The 26,108-nt window shown below is 34.6% G+C and overlaps 1 protein-coding gene across 1 annotated transcript in view; it reads right to left on the reverse strand.

The window, feature by feature from the left end:
* The window catches only part of LOC115218637 (M protein, serotype 5-like), a 943,546-nt gene extending 918,860 nt beyond the window's left edge, over positions 1 to 24,686 (reverse strand). The window contains exon 1 of the mRNA XM_029788558.2: positions 24,542 to 24,686. The gene's annotated coding sequence lies outside the window, so the exon portion shown is untranslated. The remainder of the gene's footprint in view (positions 1 to 24,541) is intronic.
* Positions 24,687 to 26,108: the final 1,422 nt, after the last annotated feature.

The following is a 26,108-nucleotide window of genomic DNA, read 5'->3' on the forward strand; positions in this document are numbered from 1 at the left end:
CAGAACACAAGTAATTAAAAATAAATCCGTTAGCTTCCTATTCTTTCTCACACGCTCTCTCTCTCTCTCTCTCTCTCTCTCTCTCTCTCTCTCTCTCTATATATATATATATATATATATATATATATATATATATATATATAAGCACACATATGTACAAATGGTAGCATATGTATGTATGCGTGTGTACATGAATGTACATATGTATGTATATGTATTATGTATGTATACAAATGTATATATGTATTATATATGTATATACAAATGTATGTGTATATGTATATATGTGTGTGCGCGCGTGTATAATACACACACACGTTTATATATTCACATATGCATATATGTATATGTGTATATCTGTATGTATATATGTATGTATGTATGCATATGTGTATGTATATACATATTTGTTTGTGTGTGTATGTATTTGTCTGTCAATCTATCCCCCTTCTCTTACTCTCTTTATCTCTTCTCTCTCTCTCTCTCTTTCCCTCTCTCTCTCTCTCTCTCTCTCTCTCTCTCTCTCTCTATATATATATATATATTATATATATATATTATATATATATATATATACAGTGGGAGGTGCGGGTGAGACGTGGGGAGCGAGAAGATGGCGAGCAAACTAGTATGAGTATTTTCAAAAAGTCATGATGTTGAATGCGTACCTGACCAAAGATAAAGTTTTGAAGTATATCTCTGATTTATTCAGTTTAAACATCTAGTTCAGAATCTTCTTATATATACTCTACCTCTCCTTATCCCTTTACCTCTCTGGGTCAATCTAATCGACTGGCCCCCTCCTCCAAAATTTCAGGACTTGTGCTTATTGTAGAAGAGATTATTTTTCGAAGTTAAAGGCAGTGAACTAGCAGAATCATTAGCTTATCGGACAAAATGCTTAGGACATTTCTCCCGGCTCTTTTCACTCTAAGTTCCGCCGAGGTCGACTACATTCTTTGGGGGAAGATAAAATGCTACCAGTTTAGCAGTGAAGCGCTGTAATCATCATCTTACTCCACCCTAACACTGCTAGCCTTGTGCTAAAGTTTGAAACCATTATTTATTCGAGTTTCATGTTTCTATCTTAATTAATTTACATACACTTTTTTTATTGATGCTTCAGAAATATTATGCATTTATGCTAATTCAAAAAGAAGAAATGAACAATGGAAAACGCACATAGTATTGGTTATTAATCGAACATAATAATTATAACGACTAAGCGGTTCATCATCATCATCATAGATCGTCTGTCAAAATCGATGATAACTGTCCATATGCAAAGACTAGTGTTATAGTATCAAGATTGGATCGATCTTTTTCATAGTTTTGCTCTGAATTGCTGTGGACAAGCTGTAGTTACCAATGTTTAATCTCTTCCATGGTTCCTCATATCACAAATATCCTATTGTGAGTAGAGCATATGCCTTAGTAACCAGGTTTTCTCCATTCTTTAGACATATCCGGCTCAGCAGAGATTGTCCTGTATACGTTACACAATACATGAACTGCTACGTGCTAAGCTTGTTGTTTTGGTCCAGTTGCTTTCTACCTACTGTCGACTTGAACTTGCTCATCTTACTATGCAGTTCGTCACTGAGTCCACTATTACTACTGACTGTACCAAAATAAGCAAAATGGCATGCGCCTATCAGCACTTGCTTATCGAAAGCGATGAGCTAAGTTTATTCCCCTTGACTCAGGTCAAAAACGTGATGATACAGAAGTACAACGTTCTGGATATTAATATTGTTTCAAATTTGGCACAAGGTCAATAACTCCGGGTTTAGGAAGGAAGTCGATTATATATCAACTGGTACTTATTTTATCGATCCGGAAAGGATAAAAGGCAAAGTCGACTTCGGCCGAATTTGAACTCAGAACGTAGCGGCAGACGAAATACCTATTTCTTTACTACCCACAGGGGGCTAAACACAGAGAGGACAAACAAGGACAGACAAACGGATTAAGTCGATTGCATCGACCCCAGTGCGTAACTGGTACTTATTTAATCGATCCCGAAAGGATGAAAGGCAAAGTCGACCTCGGCGGAATTTGAACTCAGAACATAACGGCAGACAAAATACGGCTAAGCATTTCGCCCGGCGTGCTAACGTTTCTGCCAGCTCACCGCCTTAACTTCGAAAAATAATACTAATATTGAGGAATAGAGATTTCAGCGGGAATTGAACCTCGAATTATCCTGTTAATTGATGCCTTGAAATCAATGTTCAAGTTATTATATGCGAAAGTAGATCAAGATAAAGATATTCATTTCTACCCGAAGCACAAGATCCGAAATTTGGCGGGTTGGGGTGAGGGTGGCTAATAGATTACGATGACCCCCGGTGCTTGACTGGTATTTATTTTTTTCGACCCCGAAAGGTCGACTGCGACAGAATTTGAACTCAGAACGTAAAGACAGAATGAATCAAGATAAAGATATTAAAAAAATAATTTGACGTACCTTGACTTATATCTTCCTAGGTACCCATAGGTGCTTTCTATTATTTCCACGTACCCTGTTGTTGCTTTAGGTTAACTATAACAGCAACACGCTTGTTGCTGTTGATGATGCTTCTATTACTATGACATAACAATTTGATTACCTGGTGTTGGCAGGGTACCAGTTGAAAGCTATATCAAGATATTTGTTTCTATTTTTATTCATTTTATTTCGCGTTTCATACTAAATATATTCAATATCTTTGCTCACGCAATCCCATTTATTAATTGTTTTGTATTAATGTTATTCTGCAAGGACGGCGAGCTGGCGGAATCGTTAAAACGTCAGACAAAATGCTTTGCGACATTTATAAGGGTTCTTTATGTTCTGAGGTCAACTTTGTCTTTCATCCCTTCATGGGGTCGATAAAATAAAGTACTAGTCACGTACTGGGGTTGACGCAATCTATTTCTTTACTACCCACAAGGAGATAAACACAGAGAGGACAAACAAGAACAGACAAACGGATTAAGTCGATTATATCGACCCCAATGCGTAACTGGTACTTAATTTATCGACCCCGAAAGGATGAAAGACAAAGTCGACCTCGGCGGAATTTGAACTCAGAACGTAACGGCAGACGAAATACTGCTCAGCATTTCGCTTGGCGTGCTAACGTTTCTGCCAGCTCGCCGCCTTGGGGTTGACGTAATCGACTAACACCTCACCTCAAGATTGTTAGCCTTGGGTATCACATATAAACCTGAATGCACCAAATTGTCAGGCCTGAAAAGCTAGGAATTTTATTTCATTTGAACTACTTGTGGGAAAAAAAAGAGATGGATACAGCCGTAGGTTACTGAGTGAATGTAAAATGCTTTCAATCTCCAGGTGAAGCTTATCTCTATCTTTTACACCGCTAACGTCCCCCAGGAAAAACAGAACAACTTGCTATTTTCCACTCTTTTTGGTGCTTAGTTTCAGAAGAAATCAATTTTTTATAATAGCTGGTCAGCATCCAATAGCAATCATTGATCTCGTTTACTAGCACCATTAGTACCATAGAGAAAGGCATGGAGAACACTGTATCGTATTTCCCTTTACGTACACACACACACGCACACGCACACACACGTACACGCCCCGCTACACACACACACACATACACACACACACGCATATATATCGCTAGATCATGGGTTCGCTTCCCAGACAAAGTGGGGCGTTGCGTTTTCGAGCAAAACACTTCATTTCACGTTGGTCCACTCCGCTCACCTGTGAATGGGAAACACTGTAACAGAATAACTGGATTGTGGCCAGCGTTGTATCACAACATGCGATAGTCTGGTCGATACCGATAGCGTGGCTTAGTGGTTAGGGTAATCGGCTCACGATCGAAAGTTCGTGAGTTCGATTCCCGGCGGCGCCATGTGTACTTGAGCAAGACACTTCATTTTCTTGTACCAATTCACTCAGTATCTGTAATTCAAAGGACCGGCTTTGTCACATTCTCTGTCACGCTGAATCTCCCCGAGAACTACGTTAAGGGTATACGTGTCTATGGAGTGCTCAGCCACTTGCGCGTAAATTTCAGGCTGTTCTGTTGATCGGATCAACTGGAACACTCATCGTTGAAACTGGCAGAGTGATAGTTACCGATAGTGTGATATATATATATATATACATAAAAGTAAATAAATGGTACAACGAAGTACCGATATTTTACCCTCACGGGCTATTCTTTACTGGAAAGCAATACTCTCGTATTGCATTACTATTTTCATATATATATATATATATAATATATATATATATATATATATATTACTCTTCTACTTCTTTCGGTTATTTGACTGTGGATATGCTGGAGCACCGCCTTTAGCCGAACAAATCGACCCCAGGACTTATTCTTTGTAACCCTAGTACTTATTCTATCAGTCTCCTTTGCCGAACAGCTAAGTTACGGGGACGTAAACACATCAACATCGGTTGTGAAGCATTTATAAGGGTTCTTTATATTCCGAGGTCAACTTTGCTTTTAGCCCTTTACGGGGTCGATAAAATAAAGTACTAGTCACGTACTGACGTAATCGACTAACACTTCTCCTCAAGGTTGTTAGCTTTGGGTATCACTTTCAGATCATTAATATAAACCTTAATGCACTGAATTGTCAGACACATAAACATATGCATATACATACATACACACACACACACACACACACACACATATATATATATATATATATTATATATATATATATATATATATATATACAAGATAAGAAAATGGAGAAATACATCTAAATCAAATATCAATTACCAGATAATACTCAATCACATACTTTATTAAACCACCACATACGAGACTGCAGGGTTAAATATAAAAAGCAGAACAAATCAGTATTCTTATCTACATGGCCGAAACAGCTGTAAGATGTAATCTATACTTATATTTATATTTACTTATATTTATATTCTCTTTTATATATATTCTACTTATTATACAACATTACTCTTTTATGTACACTTTTTTATGTACATTCCTTTATGTACACTGATTTATTCTGCTTTTTATATTTAACCCTACAGTCTCTTATGTGGTGGTTTAATAAAGTATGTGATTGAGTATTATCTGGTAATTGATATTTGATTTAGATGTATTTCTCCATTTTCTTATCTTGTATTAGTAATTTGTGGTAAATCATTTTACCTTTGCCCATATAATACAGTAAATGAATTGATTGCATCGCAATCATTAACATTTATGTATTAACTTTGTTGGATACCTCACTAGCAGTATATTGGATGTATGTTATCCCATGGAGGGTTGCATTTACAACCCCTATCTCAATTTGTATATATATATATATATATATACTAGCAGAATTGCCCGGTGATGCTCGGGACTGAATTGCTTGAAAGTACTGTTAATGATTGCACTGAATTATGATGATTATTCAGGCAAATATTGATATAAGTTTACGGCGAATGAATGTATGTGTAAGTGTATAGAAAGCCCCGAATATGTACGTATGCATGTTATATATATATATGTATGCCTGTATATATGTACAAAATCCGCTGAGAAGGCTTTTGTTGGTCTGAAGCTACAGCAGAAGACACATGCCAAGTCACCACACAGTGGGACTGAACCCAGGACCATGTGTTTGGAACGTAGTTTGCTACCACACAGCCACACCTGCCCCTATGTATGTGTGTGTGTGTGTGTGTGTGTGCGTATGTATGTATAGGTATATATATTATGCATGTATATATGTGTATATATATGTGTGTACATATTACATGTACATCTGTATATATACATCTACACATAAAATACAAAATACAAAGTTATGTCTTGATATCGCTAGTGATAACAATACTCAAAATATATAACAGACTGGAATCGTAGGCCCGTCTCTTGCAATTTCGATCAATTGGATCTTGTCCTCCCTCTTGTATAGAAGTGTACGGCTGCAGCGAAATTCATTTTTGGACTTTCTTCTATCGAAGACATTTTAAGAAAAATGCTTCCGTAAAGACGATGAAAATATTGTCAGTTTCCCCAAACAGGGACACAATTTAATTTTTAAACAATAACCAAAGCCCCTTCTCCGAAAGAGGGAGGGTTACGGTTTACAATTATTTAACAAATGCAACACAACAACGTTTCCCTGACGAGGAACCAACAAACGTGATTACAATAGTCAAACAGTAATAATAACAACAAACCTTTTTAATTTATCCCCATTTATGTGAAACTACTTATTCAAGTTCAAGTCATTGATGCAATTTTATACGAATTGCTAATACACACACACATAATAAGTGTGAAAAATTGAATATTAATTTGATTAATATGAATTGAAAACCAATGGTGTAACATATAAGACCATAGCGGATCTTCTTCTAGCAAAAAGGATGACCAGTATTAATGGCTCATCCCTGTTATATAAATACTTTCACTTTAATTGTTGCACACTTGCAAAGAGAAAGTAGGAGAAACTGTGGTGGTAATGGAAGGAGTGAATCACTTCAAATAAGAGAGGCAAATCGTAAAATATTGAGTTTTCTCGAATTTTTGCTTAACTGGGGGTCAAATTGAAAAAAACTTTACATGCCATGACCCGATCGAATCTACTTGGAAAAATCATAGGTAAATTCCAATTGAAGAAATTCTATATTGTAGAATTGTATTAAAAAGAAACACGGGAACAGGCAGAGAAAATCTGCCTTTTATCATAAGATATATATATATATAATATATATATATATATATATATATATATATATATATATATATATAGTATATATATATATATATATATATTATATATATATATATGAAGAAAAACAACTTGTTTAAATCTCTCAGCGAGACATACAGTAACAGTTCCGAAAAGTAAAGTTTATATGCCAACAGAATATGGTGGTCCTTTAAAGGACGATGTTGCTGTTGTCTAATCTCCAGGAAAACATCTTTTTCAGCTGTCTATCGATATACAGTCTGTGTCCGTATAATTTGTAAGGAGGTCATCGCTCTCAACTCCAGCCTTACGTGATACTCACAGATCATGGTTTCTGAGTGGTTGCTCGTCCTCAGTGTGAGAGAATCACTGGCTGTTGATGAAATCTTTCTCCACTCGCAAACACTATATATTCTTTAAGCGACACACAGTTACTGATCCCGTATAGAGGAAAACAACTTGTTTTAAATGTCTGAGCTAGAGATATACATTAACAGTACCGAATAGTAATGTTTATTTGCCAACAGAATGTGGCGGTAACCACTCAGAAATCATGGTCTGTGAGTATCACGTAAGGTTGGAAATGGGAGCGATGACCTCCCTTGCAAACACTATACGGGCACAGACTGTGTGTCAATAGCCAGCTCGAAAAGATGTTCCCAAGGGCTTAAGCAACAATAACATCGTCCTTTATTGGACCACCACATTCTGTTGGCAAATAAACTTTACTATACATATATATATATATATATGGAAAGATGGAGTGTATTTCCATGTGAGAAAAATATAGGAGAATTTGTTTTGGGATTTGAAAATGCACCTGAATCTCAAAACGTGGAGTCGTAAATTTTGCAGGAGATTTATTTACATACCAAACAGGTTTCGACAAAATTTGCTTATGAAATTTTACAAATACGTTTAAGCGAACAATTATTCAAATGTTCACAGAAATTTCAGTTTCTCGGGGATACATATACATGCAGAGAGAAAGAAAAGTTCACTTTAATAAATTTTAATTACTTTCTCCTCTCTATATGTGTATAGTTTAAGAAGAGAGAACAGAAAACCTAAGTATATTCCTCAGTATCTTAACTAGTGAGGTATTTTATAGATCCGGAAGAATGAAATGTAAAGTCGATTTTCAAAAGAATATGAATTCAGCATATGAAAGGACATGAGTGGCACCACAAATCCGTCGCTTATTACCACCTTATTAACTCCTTACTGCTTTATCTGACATCTTTATTTTCGTATATGAATGCTTATAGTGAGAAGATTATGATGGACCAAAATTCAAGCTTTCTTTTCATGACTCGGGAGTTACGAAAATTTCAATCGACCAATGCTAGATTTTAATGTAGAGCGCTGTAGCAGGTGCAGTTTCATTTGTCTGCAACCCTAGAAGACACAGACCGAGCGGAGCGGTTTATAGTTTTGTGCTTATCGGTGAAAATAGTGATGTTTCCGCTAATCAACGAGCTGTAAACAGAAAATCATGCGGCCGCCTGCTTTTGCAGGGACATAGTTAAATGAAATCGGCCCCGCTAAAGTGTATTCGCAGGTTAAAATGATAAAATACATTAACCTCGTCCATAATAAGTATTTCCATATGAATAAAATAGTCTTTTCTTTGACGCTAGTCTTTACACTTAACTTTCAAACACGGACGGTCTTTAATGAGTAATTATCCGATAGCATGCTAGGAGACAAAAGTCAACAAAGAATATTGATTGTCATACTACTTTTTAAAAATTATTAAAAAATAGTTTCAAAAATGTTATTATTTTCATAAGTTTTGGCAGCTAGGACATGGAGAAAAGTTATGTAACTGCCCCAAGAGCAGAAATCTTGGAATGCAATATGAATACATACAGGTGGTGTTACCCTGAATCTAATGTAGTCTTGTTAAACATAACGTACATCGGGTAGAATGGAGACTCAAGTACATCTTACCGTCCATGTTAACACTTTCTCCTAGTCCATGCCGCCCCTTAGCAGAATTTGTTCTCCCACTGGCATACGCACCAGGCTACCGATAGGTTGCTATCCTTACCTCACAGATCACTGGCAACCCCAACGTTTCCTTTAATGCCAAAGTAATAATACACACACACATACACACACACACACACACACATACATACATACATACATACATACATACATACATACATACATACATACATACATACATACATATATATATAAATACATATATTATAAATACACACACACACACACACACACACACACATATATATATATAAGACACTTCTGCACTTCTGAAATCTAATGCCCCTGAACTCTGCTCCGACCTAGACCTCTATATTTAAGCGCTTATTAACACGTAAACCACACCCTATTTTTCTTTTGGCTACAAATCTTTCAGCCCTTATCATTGCTACCCAAGTTACTGAGTTATTCCCTCTCGAATTTAAACATCTGTGCACAAGTAGATTTCACTTCCTTCGTTATTCACCTCCCTTACTTGGATATCAGCAACAAAGACTTACAATTAATCTTACCAAATGTTTCCTTCTTCTACTCCTCCAAATTTTCATCTACCTCCTCTTCTTATTTATTCATTGCCCACAAGGGTTTAAATATAAAGGGGACAGGCAAGGACAGACAAAGGGATTAAGTCGATTACATCGACCCCCAGTGCATAACTGGCACTTAATTTATCGACCTCGAAGGGATGAAAGGCAAAGTCGACCTCGACAGAATTTCAACTCAGAACGTAAAGACAGACGAAATGCTTATTTCTTTACTGCCCACAAGGGGCTAAACACAGCGGGGACAAACAAGGACAGAGAAACGGGTTAAGTCGATTACATCGACCCCAGTGCGTAACTGGTACTTATTTAATCGACCATGAAAGGATGAAAGGCAAAGTCGACCTCGGCGGAATTTGAACTCAGAACGTAACGGCAGACGAAATACCGCTAAGCATTTCACCCGGCGTGCTATCGATTCTGCCAGGTTTACCTCCTCTTCTGCTCTCCGTACTCCTCGATCCATCAAAAATTCATCCACCCTGTCCCCTCATTCTCCACACATTAACTACACTAATTAATGAATTACCTGCTCTTAATCTCTTGAACCCGCGATTGCACTTTAGCCGGCATGATTTCGTTTGACAAATACCCCTGCAAAAGCGAACGGCCACTGACCCACTAATTAGCGAAGACATCGATATTTTCAACCGTAATCACAAAGCCATGAGGCTGTCCAGTCCTTCGTCACCAAAATGTCAGCACACTAGATTTCTCTCCATTCTTTTTTTTTTTTCTTTTGGCAGCTATCTGCATGCAACTGTTCAAGATGAACGTCAACTGCGACAATCTCAGGAACCACGGAAAGATTGTGAATGTCATGGACACAACTCTTTATTCCGCACAAAACCGATCAATAAACAAATAAATAACAATAATTTAATTTCGATTAGATTTCGGGTATTTTCGTTATTATTAATTAGTTTAAAACAAAAACCATTATTACATTATTAATTAATTAGTTTAAGACGGCGAGCTGACACAACTGTTAGAGCGTCAAAAAAAAAAACGCTCAACGGTATTATGCTTGTTCCGGCTCTTTACATTATGAGTTCAAATCCCTCTGGGCTCAATTTTACCCTTTCATCCTGTTAGGTTTAATAAAATAAAGTACCTGTCAAGTACCGAAGTCGATAGCATCGCCTAAGTTTCTCCTCTTCAAAATTACTGGTCGTGCACATTAGTTTAAAGAAGAAACCTTTACTATTAGCTAAACCCCCTATTAATTAGCATAAGGTGACGGCGAGCTGGTGGGATCGTTAGAGCGTCGAGGAAAATGCTTTGCAGTATTTGCTTCAGCCCTACATTTTGAGTTCAAATCCACCCGAAGTCAACTCTATATTTCATACTTTCGGAGTCAATAACACAATATCAAGTACTGGGATTACTGGTATCAGCTTATCACCTCCAACGACGTCACCTCGATATCGCTGGTTTTACTCCTAGATTAGAAAACATTATTAATTAATTATAAAAAGTTTGTTAAAAACAATGATTATTAGAAATAATAATTATTTTTTAAAATGAATTGTTAGAATCAATTAATTAGTTAGGAGACAGGGGAAATGTTAGAATCGGTGGTGGTGGCGGAGTGATTAGTGGAGAGTCGGACAAACTATCTTGTGATATTTAATCACATGTCCATTTATTTTCTGAGTTCAAAATGTACTGAGGGCGATTTTGCACTTGTGTTCTTCCTTCCAAGATTGATAAGAGATTGAAACAGTGAGTGTGGTTGATGTCCTACTTGAACACCTACAGCTTACTGACGATATTTTTTTCTGGCTTTTTATTATCTCAGTTCAAACCCCACTGAGGTCAGCTATGTCCTTCATCTCTCTGGGATTGATAAAATAAAGTACCAGTTATCGACTAACCTTCCTGAAACAAACAAAATAAATGCTGGTCTCCTGCTTAAATCAGAAACAATTGCTAATAACTCACGTCTTGATATTTTAGTAATTAATGTCAGTTCATTAACCTTGTATTATTAGGTAAATGATTTACGTCAATCATAAGTTTTGTTTACCGTTTAATAAGTAATCTTTCGTGGCTACAGCGGTTTCGGAGGAAAGAGCGACTGAATTTTCATTAATTGATAAATATTAATTAAGCCTTTAAACCTGATCTTCAACCCAAGCAGCTGAAAAAGGCTCTCATGGGTTTAATTTCACAACAGATATTTGTCCGTATATTTTTTGTATTAAGAAAGGAAATAGTATAGTATGTACGCGCACCACCATCGCTCCCTCTCTCTTTCTTCTTTCCCTCCTCTCTCTCGTTCCCTCCTCTATCTCCTTCCCTCTCCTTCCCTCTCTCCCTCTTCTTTCCCCTATCTCTCTGCTTCTCTCTCTCCCCTAAAATATATTGGACATGAAAATCTATTGGTCTGCATGAGATTACATTGGGCGCAAATACATAGTGTCCCAATAACATGAGATAGACACCAAACACATTTTGGATAGGTAGGGTGTTGGTCAATGTGGGGCCAATTCTGCTCAAACACTAAATACATCTGCTACAGCCAGAGGCAGGACACACAAACACATTCATAGAAAACCTTTTTTAACCACTAGGATGGGTAATTTATGCTATAGACTACCCTAGTAATTTCTAGAAGTGGGTTCTATGAAAGCTTTGTAAAGCGAAACGTTAGTGTCTATCGAATAAATTTTAACAGAAATCCCTGATGAAGTACGTCTGTCTAATTTAATCAATCGACAAACGGAAAATTAAATAATTCAAACGCCGGAGTATATTTAGTGTATCAACAACAACTTTATTTCATTTTCAAATAAAATATAAAAAGATTTCCAGTTTGCGTATCAACACATTCATATTACAACAGCTGTAAATAAAATTTCTTTGCAAAGACAGATCTGACATGTTATCTGAAATTTAACATTTACTGGATGGAAAATAAGAGAAATTCTCTGATCAAGTCACTTTAAGGAAAATATTGGAATATAAACTAGTGATGAAAGGTCACACAACATATTGTATTTCAATTCAGTATATTGGGTAGCTAATTATAAAACTGAAATCAGTATTTACATCCAATAAGAGGTTAATTAAACTTAGTTAAGTTTCTTGAGAAGACATAAATTAGCAATTGTGATCGATCTTTGACTGCAGATGATAGATAGAAAACAAAAACAAAAAATAAGTGATATTATTTCAAAGTTGGCAAATTATAGTCTACAAGCAGGTCGATGGTGAGTATTTGATCAAATAGATTTTGATTATAGTTTCTCCTACGCTACACCTTATATATATGTGTGTCTCTCCTCTTCACCATCTCCTCATAATTTTTCTTCTTCTTCACCTTCCTAACCTATCTCCTAATACACACACACAAACACGAACGCACAAGTACGCGTGCTAATGCCACAAATACATGCATACATACACACACAGACACACACACACATATATATATATACAGAGAGGAAGTGAGGCGAGGGAGAAAGAGGGAAACAAGAAAAGATGAAATTAAATAAAAAGAAATGGAATGGTCAAAAAAATCTATGTATATGTATATATATGTCTATATTATATATGCTTATATGTGTAAACAGGTCTATTTCACTTTCTCTACCCCGTCCCTTATATATATATTAACATATAAAGCTGATAGATATCAAATATATACATACATACATACATACATATATATATATATATATATATATATATATATATATATATATATATATATATATATATATATATATATATATGTGTGTGTGTGTGTGTGTGTGTGGTGTGTGTGTAAGTATATATATATGTATGTATGTATGTATGTATGTATATTATATATATATATATATAATATATATGAAATTATATATATATATATGATATATATGCATATACGATATATATATATCAAATATATAAAATTATATGATATGTATTCATATACGTATATATATATACACACACATATATATATATATATATATACTCCACACACACACGCATGTATATATATATATATATATATATATATATATATATATATATATACATACATATATATATATGTGTGTGTGTGTGTGTGTGTGTGTACCAGCACATACATAACCATGAGTTATGTTAGCACAGCGGGAATAAATGTATGCTTATTAAACGAACGCGTGTAAAATTTTCAGCAGCTTATCCATAAACATCGTGTATGTATATATATGTTTGTATATGGGAAAATAAAGTGAGAGAGAGAATGAGGGAGGGAGAGAGAGAGAGGGAGAGAGAGCAAGCGAGCGAGAGAACGAGAAAGAGAGTGAGAGAAAGGGGTGGGGCACTGGTGTGAAGAGTCAATAAATACTGAAGTACTACCAATATATTCCAAGACGAAATCGAACGAAGAAATTTCATTATTGCCAAAATGCCGCATTTCTATCCTGAATGTGCCCTATCACCAAGCTGTGTCTATAATCAGCAGTTTTAGAACCCAGCTGACGTTGCTATTTTGATATATATATAGATACACACACCATATTTACATACATACATACATACATACATACATATATATATATATATATATATATATATTATATATATTATATATATATATAAACATATATATATATATACATATAATACATATATATATATATATATATATATATATAGTATTTATATATTATATATGTAAATGTATGTATATACATGTATCTATATACATATATATGTGTGTACATTCATCTATATATATATGCATTATACTCTTTACTCTTACTCTTACTTTACTTGTTTCAGTCATTTGACTGCGGCCATGCTGGAGCACCGCCTTTAATCGAGCAAAATCGACCCCAGTACTTATTCTTTTGTAAGCCCAGTACTTATTTTATCGGTCTCTTTTGCCGAACCGCTAAGTAACGGGGACATAAACAACCAGCATCGGTTGTCAAACAATGCTAGGGGGACAAACACAGACACACAAACACATACACACAATATATATATACATATATACGACAGGCTTCTTTCAGTTTCCGTCTACCAATCCATCACAAGGCTTTGGTCGGCCCGAGGCTATAGTAGAAGACACTTACCCAAGGTGCCACGCAGTGGGATGAACCCGGAACCATGTGGTTGGTAAAAAAGCTACTTACCACACAGCATATATTATATATATATATATTATATAAATAATATATATACGTTCATATGTGTGCGTATGCGTCTACATGTAATGCGTGTGTGTGTATACGTGCACATGTACATACATACCCACATGCACACACATACATATATTTGCATATGTACATATATATATATATATAAATATATATACACGTGCGCGCGCACACACTTACACACACTCGTACACATGTATGTATGTATGTATGTATGTATGTACGTATGTATGTATACATGTATGTATAACATTATCACCTCCAAATAACCCTCAGCTTATTGTGCACGAATAAATACATATATGTTTTTAAATTTCAATCACTTCTGTTTATTTTCCCTTACTATGAAGTCCTCCCTTCAGTTCACTCTATTGACTTTTTTTCTATAATTAATGTTCAACATAAACTAAAATTAAAGCTAGGTAAAGATTTAAAAGAGGAAATTACGTAAACACTGGCGTATTTCAAGTAACCAATCAAACTCTCGAGAAACTGACGGACAGCCATATTTGACGGCTGAACAGCTAGCTCTCTGTTCAATAACTTATCTTCTCGCAGCCATGTTGCTTGAGTATAACCACTATTTATCTAATTTGTACACGAGCCAAAACTCTATCAAAACATCATATTTCTATTTCCAAGTAAACTAAATCAATAACTAGTTCGATAAAGAACTTGTGAGGTCATGTCGACTTTCAATAAGCGGCACATGTTGGAAACGACCCGACTCTCTCAGAAGACAAGTTCTTCAGTGGAATCGCTCCTCGCGTAAACGAGCAGACGAGAATGCAGATTGGGTGGAAACGGGTAAGGAGTAGTTGTTAATCGTTGCTAAGGAGATAAATCTGAAATAGTTTAAGAAGGCTTATATAGGCTTTGGTATTGTATATACATTAGTAGACGTGAACCGACATGTATTAACTTGCAATGATAAGAAACAAAACAAGTTAGTAAGTCAACAACTGGACTCAGGGAATTGCTGCAATAAATAAAACATCAACTGTTATTTAAATACAACTATCAATGGCTATTAGTCTCCAAATATGTACATGCAAGTTTGAGTGAATGAGTAAGAGAGAAAGAGTGGGAAAAAAGGGAGAGAGTGGGGAGAAAGGAAATCAGGAGATCAGAATGACGAAAGCCGTTAAATGAATTGACGGTTCCGTTTCAAATCTCAGTTGGGAGAGATTCTTTTCATTTGTGCCTCAAATAAACTTACCGCACCTTTGCCGATAGTTATATTCGATCAGCCTGTTTCACTAATATCGTTATATATATATATATATATATATATATATATATATATATATATATATATTATATATATATATTATATAATATATTATATATATATTATTAATAATATATATATAATATATATATATATTATATATATATATATTATATATATATATATATATATATATAATATATAACATATATAATACACATATATACATATATATATATAATATAAATATATAATATATATATATATATATATATATAATATATAATATATATATATATACAGATACACATACATACACACATATATAGGGAAAAATAAGTTCAAAAGAGAACAATTCAAACTTTTGAGAGGTCCAAAAAGAGAGAAAGAATGATTTCTAATAAAGATTCATCGTATTCATAGAAAAAAAACAGCCAGAGCAAGTAATAAGAATATGAAAACAGAAGTTGAAAAATATCGTTATAGGTATAAACAATTATAGACAACTACACACAAACACACACACACACACACACACACATATATATATATATATACATACATACATACATACATACATAAATACATACATACATACATACATATGTATATAGTTGTATTTCGGGATGGTCATCATTGTTTTTGCCAAATAAACACACGCACTATATATTCGTTCTTCACTCGTTTATTACTGTTCTTATTTTTTTAAACTCATGTCCATTGTCCGTAAATCTGTTGTCACACATCTGTGACCGCTTCAGCGACTCTTTCTGTCCTCGTGTGTGCTCATGCTCCGCTTAGTCCATTCTTAAGAACAGAATGGACTAAAATAAACAAACAAATGACCAGCCTGAAATACAGCAATATCTGTTTCAACACACGGTTTTACATCGGGAATCTTGCAACACAAATTCATAAACATGTGTGTGTGTGTGTGTGTATTTATGTATGTATATATATATATATATATATATATATATATATATATATAATATATATATATATATATATATATATATATATATATATGTATGTATGTATTATTAAGCAAGAATATTATTGACAGTGACTTCGAAGTTTCGACCAATTAAGCCGTCGTCAACGATGGCTGAACTGGCCGAAACTTCGAAGTCATTGCCAATATATTCTTGTTCAAGAAAGATAAATATGTCCTTTGCAAAAGTATAGAGCAACCCATCAAATTGACGTAAAATTGTTTTTATTATAACTGAACATAAAAAAAAGACATTTATACCTATAATTATTGGGCCCCTGGGATATGTAACACACTGCCTAAATACCAATCTTGATAAATTAAGCTTCTCAAAACCAGAAAGGAGAAAGCTAATTCGAAGACTACAGATCCAATCCATCTCTGGAACTGTAAAAATCTGTAACACTTTCCAGAAGTTTAACATCTAAATACATATGAACATGTCCAGATATGTAACATTATGCATGAGAATACATACATAAACATACAAATCTGCACATACATACATACATACATACATTCATACATACATGCATACATACATACATGCATACATACAATCATACATAAATGTATACATACATACATACATACATACATACATACAAAATATCGTGTTGTTGATGCTGAAATTCTAATGAATGACCCTTGGATTTAGGTTAGAAACTGGTTCTTTCTCTATTGGCAACGAATATATATATATATATATATATATATATATATATAATATATATATATATATATATATATATATATATATATATATATATATATATATATATATATATATATATATATAATGTATATTATATTATACAAATTAACTAGGCCTCTGGAGAAAAAGTTGAACAATTGTCGTGCTGATGAACCCTATTGTTGACGGCTTTTCTCCTATCTCTTGACAAGCCTTCTTTTTTTTTCGTTAATGGCTTGTCATATTTGGAGGATTCTTTACTCTGGTGATTATCTCCTCTTCTCAAGTAGAGCTGGTCTTTAATTACCATTTGACAATTATGATACATTCTCTAGAGTCGAAGATAGTTTTAACAAATCAAGAATATATGTTGTGTAATATTTAATATGCTTATATTGCTGTATGTTCTTCGAATACATGTTACAGGCTACTTTTAATTATTTTCTTTAGCTCACTTTTGTTTATATAAGGGAGGGTATCCAAAAGTAAACGAAAATGTTCCTTGTGGGACAAACACGTTGTTTTTCAGGCTTTTATGCCGTTTTACTACCTGTATAAATTACTTATGTTAACCTTGGGCTTACATATGCAAGCATATTATGCTCATAGGATACAGGCAATAACAAAGATAAATAAGAGTTTATCAGGAATCAAATTTAAATTAAGCAGAACATGGAGGAACCATGATCAACAACAAGTGACTACCATCGATTATTATTTTTTAATACAAAACTTTATCCCATCTAGCAGCTGTTTCTGCCCCCAATGTCCCACAGTGTTTTCAAAGAAAATTCTGAGAATAATATTCGTCATATTTTGTAAAACATCCGATCTGGAACATGGAGCTTCATCATAATGAAGAAAAATACATAAAATAAAAGAAAAGAAAAGAAGAACCTCGCGTGGAGGAATGTTGGCTTACTATATTTAAATCATAGCATTTTGCAGTGTAACGCTTCAGGCCGTTGAGCAAATGGCTAAACTAGAAAATTATATTCATGCACATGCGTATACACAAACAACACACGCACCCCCCACATAAACACACTCTCCACACACATACTCATACATACATAGATGCATACATACATACATACATACATACATACATACATACATACATACATACATACATACATACATACATACATACGTACGTACATACACACACACATACACACATATATATATATATATATATAACAAAGCACCGAAATGTTTACTCACTAATATCTGAGGTTTATTCTTAGCTAATTTCTTATCGGGTTTACCCAAAATTCCATTGACTTTTTCACCTCCATTTGTTCTGTGACATATTCGCATTTTCTTAGCCACTATTTACAATGATACCCGATTACAATGATACTGGTAAGGAGACATTTTGTTAGCTTAGAATTTAGAAGTAAGTACATTTGAGACACTGACTTCAAATATACAGTTGCGGCCAAAATGTTCAGAACTGCATTGTAGGTATAAGTTTTTATCAAAGTTTTTTTTATATTCTATAATTTTCACAGACAATAAATACGATATTAATTATTATTGTGTGAGATTTTAGTGTTATTTGAGAGGATAATACAAAAGTTATGGATGATTTAGTGATTTACTGCAAAACCCATGGCGGCCAAAATGATCAGAACGGTTGAAAAAATAACAAAATAATCAAAAATGACAGAGAATACTGGAATTATTTCATATTTAGTGTGAAGCCCTTTAGCTTCAATCACACTTTGACATCTTCGACTGCATGAGGAAATTAAATTTTCAATTTCTTGCTAGGTGATCTTATTCCATTCTTCCCGAAGGGCATTCCATAATTGCTCGGTTGTTTTAGGATTTCTGGCTTTCGAACGTTCTCCTAGAATATTCCAGACATTTTCAATAGGATTGAGATCTGGGCTTTGAGCAACAATAATCTTTTCAGCCTTGAGAAAGTTCATGACCACCTTAGCCTTGTGACATGGGGCATTGTCCTGCATGAATATGGGTGGTCGCTTAGTTGAATTTCTCAGCACAGGCAAGACATGATCTTTAACAAGTTGTTTATAAACTCCTGCATTTACCTTTCCATGTAATCGCACCAAAGGGCCCACACCATCTCCAGATATCATCCCCCAAACCATGACACTTCCTCCACCGAATTTAAAACTTGTCTTAAGGCATTTAGGCGACAATTTTCACCTACTTTTCCTATCTGAGCCAAATAACATAAACTTAGATTCATCACAGAAATGCACCGTTTGCCATTTTTCATGAGACCACAACACATGTTCGGTTGCAAAGGTAAGACGATACTTTTTATTCTTGGAGCTGATCAGTGGCTTCACTGCAGGTGCTCTTGCTTGTAGGTCATATTCAACTAAACGACGAGACACAGTTTTTCGAAATAAAGTTTTCTTCAGTACAATGCTCATTTCCCGAGAAACAGCAGCAGCAGTTTTAAATCTGTCCTTTTTAACCAACTTTACTATAGCACGATCTTCTCTCTTGGTCGTTTTTCTTGGCCTACCTGTAGACTGTCTTGCTTCACACGAACCACAATCATCGTAAACCTTAAGAACACAGTGAACAACACTTTTTGACTGGTTAACAATCTTTGCAATAGACCCAATACTTAAATTATCCTTCTTTCGAAGCTTAATAATCTGCTGACGAATTGGTAACGGAGTAAGTGGCATTATATTAACAAAGTACACTGCAGATATTATTACTAATGTTTAGTAAACAAACCGTCAGGTAAACAAATTCAAAACATTTGAGTTCACCGGTTAAATATACTAAAACACGGAGTAAAAGCAACCGTTCTGATCATTTTGGCCGCCATTGGTTTTGTAGTAAATCACTAAATCATCCATAACTTTTGTATTATCGACTCAAATTACACCAAAATCACGGACAATAACAATTAATATTGTATTTATTGTCTGTGAAAATTATAGAAACTAAAACAACTTTGATAAAAACGTATATCTACTTTTCTGACAAAAACAATGCCGTTCTGAACATTTTGGCCGCAACTGTATAATCAATTTACTTTATCACCTCTAGTTTTGGATAATCAGTAAACCCGTTTATATGCTGACGTATCCACTCGTGCGCTGAATTAAGGACACCAGTTACACCTTAAATTGTGGTGTATAAGAAGTTCAACTTATGTCATAAATATTTAGGGCAATGGTTCCAAAATAGCGTTGATTTTGATGTCCCTCCTCTAATTAATTAATGATCAAAGAGACCTAGTGTAGAGAGGTCATCCTATTTGTGGAGTCGCAAATGGCGACGAGAGGACTTTGATAAACCTAGCTAATTGATTGATTGAACGAACAATTAATTAGACAATAGATTAGGTAATTGGTTAATTGGTTAACCAATTAAGAAATAAAAATACAGTGAAATACAACCAATGAGAGTGTTTACTATTTGCATAGTGATCTTCTCCAGATACAACAAAGCAATATTAATTCTATCAGAATATTACATTTCATTACAGTTGGAGAAATATTTAACGGAACTTCGTCCGTCTTCACGTTGTGAGTTCAAATTTCGCGGAGGCTGACTTTGCCTTTCATCCTTTCAGGGTCGATAAAATAAATACCAGTTGAGTACTGGAGTGTATGTAATCGGCTTACAGCGTTCCCCGAAATTGCTGGCCTTGTGCCAACATTTTAAATCAATATCATATTTTATTAAAACAACCAAATATTACTGGAGTTTGGGTACTTATGCAGTAATTTCCCTGAATTGATAACTGGAAAGCTTAAAGCAGGGATTTTTTAAATTCTAATCTCCAAAGAAAAGAAGTTTCCTTCCCTAAATTCAGTAGGTAGCACTGAGATCTGAGCAAGGTCTTGTGAGGGTTCTAGATATCAAAAACCTTAATAATCATTAGACAACTTATCCAAATTTGCCATCAAAATGTAGGACAAGATACTGCAATAGCCTGGTCCACAGCTCTTCAATATCCCCCCGAAGGACCTGAGAGACCTGCATGGGGTGGATGTAGGTGTCTTCAAAATAAAGCTGGACCTCTTCCTGTCAGGTGTCCCAGATGAATCAACTTCGCGGCAGAAGGTGCAGATGAGGGTAGCTGCATCAAACTCTCTCATGCACCAAATGTCAATTGCTAAAAAGCATTAGTGAAGTAAGATTATGTAGCAACACCAAATGGCGGTGCCCCAGCATGGCCACAGCTCGTGAGCTGAAACTAGATAAAATAAAATTAGTAGCAGACATGCTCAACAATTTTAATAAGTTTGGCTGTAATATGACATTAGGGTTTATTATTACCAAAGTCATTGAGAAAGCTTTCCAGAAAATCTTGGCGAATTAAGCGAAGACCAAAGAGCATAGAAATATATCAGATTATATATATATATATAATGAAAGACAGATGCCAGAGAAAGAGGGATACACACACACGATGGTAGACTACTGTAAGGATGTTCGACGGGACTCCTCAATTAAGTCTCATTCTCGAAAGTCGTATAAAAGAAGCTTCTTTGTTTTGAAAGACTGATCGTTTTATATATATATTTTAGCACAATTTTATGATAGATTTTAATACAGAGCTCCCAAATTTTATGATTGACCAAATTGATTTAGTAATACGTGACATAAATATTATTATAGGAGATTACTATAAGCGGCGTGTTGACAGAATGATTAACAAAACGTTTAGCGGCATTTCGTCTGTTTTTTATGTTTTGAGTTCAAATTCCGCCGAGGTCGACTTTGCCTTTTATACTTTCGGGGTCAATAAAATAAGTACCAGTTGTACACTGGAGTGGATTTAATCGACTTAGTCCCTCCCTTAACATTACTGGCCTTGTGCCAAAATAGGAAACCGATATAAGAATTTATAAGGTCAAAATTGATGCTCTTTTGGGAGTCAGTACGCTAAATGTACCCCCAAAATAGTTTTAAATTCTAAGGCACCAAAATCTAAGATGAAACTTGATGTCCCTAACTTTAGTACATAGTTGGATACGTCAGTAATAAAAGTAATATGTTGCATTTGCAAAACTAGAGGTGATGGAGAAAAACTCGTGCTATATTTGGAATATTTCAAATATACTCAAGGGCAGGTCAAACTCCTAGGAAAGAGAATCTGTTTGTTAGCCGGTACTATATGTACATAATTAATATAGTAATCGTCTATTTTGATACCAAAATAATGTCCAAATTAATGTTATTAATATATTATCTGCTGTTAAGATACATATTACAAAATCAATTCATTTTATCACTAATATATGTATGGGTCTAATATGTTTGTATTTGTGTGTGCGTGTGTGTCTGTCTGTGTGTCTCTGTGTGTTTGTGTGTGTCTGTGTGTTTGTGTGTGTCTGTGTGTGTGTGTGAGTAATAGACCATATATTCACTTAGATACAAACTTCTACAACGCTATTACATAATACTAAATTAGACAATGACAAGTACACGCATAAATGCAGACACACACGTTCGGACGTCCGTACGCACATACACACATGTATACATTCACACATACATACACGCATACATACATTCACACATACATTCATACATGCATACATACATACATACATACATACATACATACATACATACATACATACATACATACGTAACACACTGCCTTTAGATTTTGGTGCCTTAGAATTTAAAACTATTTTGGGGTACATTTAGGGTACTGACTCCCAAAAGAGCACCAGTTTTCACCTTGTAATTTCTGATTAATCAGGAATCTCTTATATCGGTTTCTTATTTTGGCACAAGGCCAGTAATGTTAAGGGAGGGACTAAGTCGATTATACAGATTTTGAGAAGTTAGGCTTCTCAAAACCAGAAAGAAGAAAGCTAATTCGAAGATTACAAATCCAATCCATCACTGGAACTGTAAAACTCCGTAAAACTTCCCAGAAGTTTATCATTTAAATATATATGAGCATGTCTAGATATGCAACTATATGCATGAGACTACGTAGATGAAGCAAAACATACAAATCTGCACATATACATACATACATACATACATACAAAAATACCTTGTTGTTGATGTTGAAATTCCAAAGAAGGAGCCTTGGATTTAGGTTAGAAACCGGTTCTTTCTCTATTGGCAAGAAATCGTGAAATATAACTGAATAATGCCATACATACATACATATACACATACATACATACATACATACAACATACATACATACAAACATACATGCATGCATACATACATACATACATACAAACATACATGCATGCATACATACATACATACATACATACATACACATACATACATACATACATACATACATACATACATACATACATACATACATACATACATACTGTCTCGATAAAATCTTGGGGAAAAAAGAACATGAATGGAGACAGCCTCAACGCCAGACTTCGGCGCCTGGGGGTACTTCAAAATACTCTTGGAGGGCACTAATTCGTGGTAATAATCCTTAAGTGGAGTTTCGAAATAAGTAAATCTAGGGGTGCATCATTGAATACTGAGGGCATAATTGCCGTCCAACGCACCCCTTTAGCAATGGGCATGAACGGAGAACTTGTAAGAACCAGTTCTTATATCCAAGCTATAGATTTTCATTTGTACCTGGGCTATGAAACAACTGATTGGCATAAAATCCTTGAAATGCTGAAATTCTTCATAAATCAACAAAGCAAACTGATTTGCATCCTCCAAATATGACTGAATAGTAGTAAAGCGAATATTTGTAAATCATTCCAAGAATTCTCCATCTGAAATTCCGAGACTGAACTTACGCATACAATCGCGTCTTCATATGGCATACACATACATAAACAGTGCAGAAGCACATACATATGATAAGTAAAGTGACATGCACACCCACAATATGTGTGCAAATTTATTCTCACATGCATATACATATATGCACGCAAACCAATTAATATCCACAAACCCCCTTGAACTGTCTTGATTTGAACGAAAGGTCTTTGGTATTTTGTTAGCGACCGGCTTGAATTCAGTAAATGAAAGAATGTAAATAAATCCCAAAGATATACCGTACATACAAGCATTCAATAAATATATACGAATAAGTGTCTTTATTTATATAAACGTATGTGTGTGTGTTTGTGCATGTGTGTGTTTGTGCATGTGTGTGTTTATGTGTGTGTATCTGTGTGCGTGCTTATGTTCCTGTATGTGTGTGCATGTATTTATACACTTTAGGATTTCAAAATAGAATATTTTACTTACCAAATCCGAAATTATGCAGTCCTCATAGGAAATGGTAATAGTCTCCAAGAAAGCGCTTACTTAGATGGGGGTAATAATCAGTTCAGAAGTGTCTGTGTATCTGTATGATATGTTTGTATAGTAGTCTATATATATATGCAATATATATATATTATATATGTATGTGTGTGTGTATATATATATGTATATATATATATATAATTATTCGGATTGGAGATGTACAATTACCTATACAAATTCCGAATATAATTACATGTGAATCATCACACCACACAATATATATCTATATATATATATATATATATATATATATATATATATATATATATACCACTAAAACATGTTACAGGTGTAATTCATGAGCAGTGCATGTAGACTGCGTTCTGCATTTGCTTTGAGAACTAAACGTGTTTGTATATATCGACGTTAACATGACATCTCACCTGCTTAGGAACCTACACACACCTATAGCGTTGGATCTGGTCAACAGAACATATGGCGGGACGAAGGTAAAGGAGAAGTGACAGCTGACTTTTACAAAATTAAGGTTAAATATTGTTGTAACAAGCTACTGCATGAAAGAGTTATTTAGGCCAGCCAAATGCGTGACAACCTCTCGCTTACTTAACATGTAGCTACATTGTTGATGTTGTGGGTGGTGGTGGTGGTGGTGGTGATGGTGGTGGTTGCTGTCGTCGCCAATGCTTTTGTTTTTGTTGTTGTTGCTTTATAAACTAATCCACTTCAGAAATTTGTCAAACTCATTGAGCTGCCTTCAGCAATATAATCCGTTGTCATTTAGTTGTTGTTTAGTCGTAATAATAATAATAATAATAATAATAATAATAATAATAATGATGATGATGGTGATGATGATGATGATGATGATGATAATAATAATAATAATAATAATAATAATAAGAGGGAGGAGGCAGAGGAGGAGGAGAAGAAGAAGGCGAAGGAAAAGGAGGAGGAGAAGAAGAATAAGAATAAGAAGAAGGAAAAGAAGAATGAGGAGGAGGAGAAGGATAAGAAGAAGGAGAAGAAGGAGAAGGAAAAGAAGAAGGAGGAGGGGAGGAGGAGGGGAGGAGGAGGAGGAGGAAGGGGTGGAGGAGGAGGAGGAGGAGGAAGAGGAGAAGGAGAAGAAGAAGAAGAAGAAGAAGAAGAAGAAAAGAAGAAGAAAAGAAGAAGAAGAAGAAAAAGAAGAAGAAAAAGAAGTAGAAGAAGAAGAAGAAGAAGAAGAAGAAGTAGAAAAGTAGAAGAAGAAGAAGAAGAAGAAGAAGAAATATCGTGATGATTTTTACTACAAATTATACACGGGATAATGATAGCGCGCGTGGCAGATAAGACAAAACAGTCACAAAAACGTTATAATCTTTCCCTCTTTCTCTCTCTCTCTCTCTCTCTCTTTCATTTACTTAAGCACTCATTCACTCACTCTATTTTGAGTGAGTGTGTGTATATATATATATATGTGTGTTTGTGTATATATATATATATATATATATATATATTATATATATATATATTCGTGGTGAGTTCAAAAAGTAGCCGCCCTAATTTTCCT

This window comes from Octopus sinensis, linkage group LG1 (assembly GCF_006345805.1).
Source record: "Octopus sinensis linkage group LG1, ASM634580v1, whole genome shotgun sequence".
Classification (NCBI taxonomy): Eukaryota; Metazoa; Mollusca; class Cephalopoda; order Octopoda; family Octopodidae; genus Octopus; species Octopus sinensis.